Source organism: Acomys russatus, chromosome 5, assembly GCF_903995435.1.
Source record: "Acomys russatus chromosome 5, mAcoRus1.1, whole genome shotgun sequence".
In the NCBI taxonomy this organism is placed as follows: Eukaryota; Metazoa; Chordata; class Mammalia; order Rodentia; family Muridae; genus Acomys; species Acomys russatus.
This window is the reverse complement of record NC_067141.1, coordinates 45,791,086-45,796,337: the sequence shown is the minus strand read 5'-3', so window position 1 is coordinate 45,796,337 and position 5,252 is coordinate 45,791,086. Positions and strand designations below refer to the sequence as shown.

General features: G+C 42.9%; 1 non-coding gene across 1 annotated transcript; it reads left to right on the top strand.

Annotated features, from left to right (window-relative positions):
- Positions 1 to 659: 659 nt before the first annotated feature.
- Positions 660 to 784, top strand: LOC127190227 (small nucleolar RNA SNORA17). The gene has a single exon (XR_007830728.1). It is a non-coding gene; the product is annotated as a small nucleolar RNA SNORA17 (small nucleolar RNA).
- The last annotated feature ends 4,468 nt before the right edge of the window (positions 785 to 5,252 follow it).

Here is a 5,252-nt window from a genome sequence, read left to right as displayed (position 1 = left end):
TGTCTGTAAGTGTTCTAATACTTTTTTGTGTGTTAGGTTAGCATTGTTCTCATGTGTGTGGATGCCATTTTTAAATGATAATGCACTATGCCCATTTTGAATGGTTCCCATGCAAAAAAAACTCTCTTCTAAAGAAAAAAAAAATCCAAATATGTATTTTCAGCTCCAAAACTTTCTTGCAAGTGCCTGACACACATTTCTTGATGGAAATTTCACTGGTGGGCACTTTGTATTTACCTTGTAGATATTGGCCTCCTAGTCACCTCAGCTTGAATGCTGTGTGTCTACATACATCTCAAAACATGGGGTGTTCTGGGGAGGATAATTTTCTGGACTGTGGAAAAACTGTTTTGACAATAAAAAAAAAAAAAAAAAGAAAGCCACTTTAAAAAAACTAAGAACCAGAAAGCATGAAAAGCTGGAAGAACATACCAACAAGCAAGTAGATCTATATACAGAAAGTCACCTGCCTTGAAACTTTAATTAAAGAGTTGCCATGTCCCTTATGGATGAAATATAGTGTGCATCATGGTAGGGCTGTGCATAGCTGCAAATTGACTACATTTTCAAGCTCAAACTAAGAGATTACTCCAGGGTAGACTTGAGGTCAGGAAGAAAATTTTAAAATAGAAAGAAAATAAATAAATACAAATGGCTGTTATGCCCTTAGAGACATTGCAGGTGTGGCTGCTGTGTCACATATGTGTCAGAAGGTGCCAGAAAAGAGAGACTATACCTATCTGTTGTGACCTGTAAACATTTGAAAGATTAGTAGCCTAACATCCCCTGAAAAAGAAAAAGCAAGCTTGAGATGACCACCAGTGCAGCACCAGGAAGCCCAAACTGGCTCCCAGGTAAAGGAGGGAGCTAGAGAGTAGAAGAACCCTGCCTGCAAATGGAGGCCCTGGGTTAAGTGGGCCCAAGACAGATGACTATCACATGGGGTCACTAGGGTAGGCTTGGGCAAGGAGCGAGCCTGAGAAGACCACCAGACCAGTGCCATGAGGCATGAATAGGGAGCATTCCAGAAACCACTAATGAGATAACCCAAGACACTCAGAGACCCCAGACACCACTAAAAGGAGCAGGTAAGTGGTAAGGAAATGTAAGATAAACAGAAGGATGTGGGCAGAATGAATAGAAGCAAAAGTGGAGCCTCAAGGGTAGTAAAGAACATCCTGATATGAGTAGCCAGAGATGCCACCTTAGACCAAGGTAGGGTTGAAACCTGTGCTGTCACCAGGGCCATGTCTAGGTCTATGGCCCTATAGCAGCATGGGTCTGTTACCACCAAAGGCCGGGCAGACATCCCTGGTCTGGGCCCAAGGACATGTTAATACCTGAGAGCTATACAGAATTACCCCCACTCTTCACCTGGACATCATAGGAGAGCTGGCGCTGAGGGTGTGAGAACAGGAGAGCTGACTCTACCCCTAGGCAGCCGCAGTTCTCCAAAGAGTGGCCCAGGCATTGCAGGAGTTGCAGGTAGGCCAGCCCTGAGGGGTGAGCTGGTCCTGCCTCTTGTCTGCTGTGTGGTGCTGCAATAGGCCCTCCTCTTCTTCTTCCTCCCTTGCCACCAATGGAAGGCAGGGATTGTGTGAGTGGGAGAACTGGCCATGTCCCTCACTAACTGTAACACTCAGGAGAACTGGCCCTGCACTGCAGGATATCCAAGAGAAATCTCAGTGAGGGTCCAGTAGTCATAGAGTGACAGAAGCCAGAGTCTCGCGCCAGATTGACAACTCATTGCAATGAACATTTGCAAGCAAAGAAGTGTGGACAAAAGAGTGTACTGTGGGACACACTGTGACACACTACAGCTTCCACAACCGGCTTTTTGTTTTTTCTGGTGAGGGGAGGTTGCAAAGGGTGGAGGGCAGGTACAAGGGAAGGGGAAGATGAGTGGGACTGGGTGCATGTTGTAAAATTCACGAAGAACTAATAAAAAGTTTTTAAAGAAAATAAAATAAATGGCTGTAAGAAGCCAAAGCAAGTATCTCTAGGACATGGAGAAACCACTATGTGGTAATAAACTGTGTGGATACACGCATGTCCCCCTACATACAGCCCTTAATCTAAGAGTCTTCAAGCAGAAAGTGAGGCAATTTTGAAAGTTCTATATGCACAATAAATCTCAAATAAGAGTAAAACAGAGCAGCAATTTTCAGCAACTGTGTTGACTGAAACTCATTTGCAGAGTTAACAACGTTTAAGGAGGCTGAAAAGGATAAACCTGAGACCAGAGTTTTCACCAAGCCTCTCAACAGATCCTGACACACTGAGACTTTTAAAGAGCATTAATACATAGCACTGGTTCTCGTACACAGCTCCCACTGGAAAGTAGGTATTACTGATTCTGATAGACATGGGAAAACATGCCTGCAATCCCAAAACTGATGAGGCTGAAGAGTGAAGAGTGCCATGAGTTTGAAGCTAATTTGAACTATGTAGCAAGTCTCTTTCATCTCTCTTGCCTTCTCCCTCCATCTATTTCTGTCTCTACTGTATCTCTCCCCGCCTCCTCTCTCTCCTTCCCTTCTTTCCTTCCTCCATCTGGATATATATCAGATCCTCTCTAGAATAATAAAATTTAACTGGCTTGAATGTACTTGGGCATCAGGATTTAAAAGGTCCCCAGAGGCTGAAAGGCACTGAATGTAAAGAAAAGTTGGTGTCCCCTAAGGACTATAAAGAAGAGTTGATGTTCCTTAAGAACTGATCATTATGTGTTTAAAAAATTGATCAATCAGAATCTAAAATCCTTATTCCTATCCCCTTTGTTTAAAGATGGAATCCATAAATAGGCAGGTTTCTCAATGAGATCGTGGAACCATGACAAGAATTAAAGCCATCAGTATGTGAGTATCCTGCTGTCTTATGATGATAAGACAGTGAGCGTCACTCTTGGCTTCTGCGCACTGGGCACAGTATGACAAGCAAACATGTCTCCATGTCTTGCCAAGCACACAGGCAAGTGCACACATGGAACAAAACCACGTTCTTGAAGGTTCAACCACTTGCTCAGGGTCACAAGACTAGTAATTGGCAATGATGTGGAGGGGAGAGACAGAGGATACACACAACTGTACACATGTGCACATAAACACACACACACACACAAACATGTGCGCACACATACACAGCTAAGGAATAATGAAATTTGTGCCATTCAAAACTAATATAAGTAAAAACTTTAAAAACTTGAAGCCAACTGCTTCAAACATGCTATTCATAAAATATTATTTTTCAGTCGCAAAATACAGCAAGTGGGAGCTCATTTTAGCTGTTGTTACTTACATCTGTTTACTTGCTTGTTTATCTTGAGACCAGTTCTCTCATTTTTCACACTGGCTTCTACCATTCTATGTACTTGAAACTGACCTTGAACTTCTGCTGTCTTGTTCTCCTACAAACTGGGAGTACAGATGTGCACCACCACACCCAGATTGTGCAGCGGTGGGTGTCAAACCCAGGGTTTCATGCATGTTATGCAAATGCTTTATCAACTGAACTAGATCCCCAGCCCTACATGGAGGTTACCCACCTCCATGTCAGCCATGTCTCCTTCACACAAATAACCCATAAATCTCCAGTGAGATGGATACAAATGTTTGGTTCAACTATTCATGTTAACATAATTATACATTATTTTACCCACAGTAAGTGGATTATAAATTAGTCATGACAGTATATATACATATACTATGTAAAGGTAAGGAGACAAGACTGAAATTGATTTGAATCTCTCGAGGTGAACGATGTTATTTTAGGTGAAGCATTAACACTGTCTGCCACTGGAAATGGAGCTGGTATTGGGTTACTGCAGAGTAGCTTTGGATGTGACCCACAGAGCAGAGGGACATTTTTTTTTTCCTCTGAGTTGCCTCCATGAGGTGATATTTCCATATGGGTCACAGACTTGTGTTACAGACAAACCTTTCCTATCGTGCTTGCTCATCTCTGTCGGGAGATTATTCTGATACTTTCTGCAAAGGCTCAAAGACACCGAATAAGCAAAGACGTGAACATGCTGGTCCCAGAGTACTCTTGGAGCTGGCCAAAGACAACAAAAACCAAAGAGAACGTAAAATGGAGCTGAGTATCGACCTTCGGCAGTAGGAGGCTGAGGAGAAGCAGCAGTGAAATCTTCCCCATCACCTCATCTTATAAGAAAGGAAGAAAACCTTTGGAAGTAAAGATAGTCATGATTTTGTAATTCAATGAAACTGGAACAGTCAGGCCTGATATGAGTGGCAACCATATGCGCTTTCGCTTTGTACCTCCTTGCTCTGAGCCTCGGTTTTACTCCCTGTACTTGGAGATGCTAGAGCCATGGCAAAAGTCGGATGGGGTGGTGTATGTACATATCCTAGCACAAGGAGTGACACTTAAAAATTATTCTGTCTGGTGCACGCCTTTAATCCCAGCACTCAGGAGGCAGAGGCAGGTGGAGCTCTGTGAGTTTGAGGCCAGCCTGGTCTAGAAAGAGAGTCCAGGACAGCCAAGGCTACAGAGAGAAACCGTGTTTCAAAAAAACAAAAAACAAAACAAAAAAGAAAGAAAAAAACATCTGTCAGCTTCTTTGTTTCTTTTCTTCCTTTCCCAGATCCACCCTGGAAAAATGGGAAGCAAGAGAAGAATATGCGTTGGGGATTATTCGCTAAGTTTACTGCCTGTCCCTTCAGTATCTGCTGAGGATGCCATGAAAGCTGGCCTGAAATTAGACCTTCACTAGATTTTAATAGATCTCAACTGTTATTCCACCTGTATCTCTGTAAATGGTACAGGCTTGTGTTGTTCCAGTGGGAGTGGCCCCTACATAACCCGGCATCTATACTGGGCCAAAACCTTGACAATAGAGCAGTCATGTCAGATATAGCTACAGCAGTGTTGATCGAACATAAGACAGAAGCATCTGAATTCCAAAACAGGCGAGTTGGGGCAAAGAAAAGAGCAGATGTAAGCTTAGCCTGAAGAGAACGGGCTGAGAATAGTGTTGAGGCTGGCTCATTGACCTGCTATGTTCCTTTCAGAGCTAAAAATAACCAGATTTTATAAAGTCAATGACCCAGTATTTTTTTTCTAGTAGGAAAATTAGTATCGAGAGAATTATGATTTTTTCTGAAGTCAGTACAGTTAGAAACTTAAGACTGTTTGCCCTCTGAAATGGAGCTCCCTTCCCGAGTGAAGAGCTTTCAGCACTGATTAAACAGGAAGCATCTTGTTCTAAGGATAGGGTGGCAGCTGAGTAC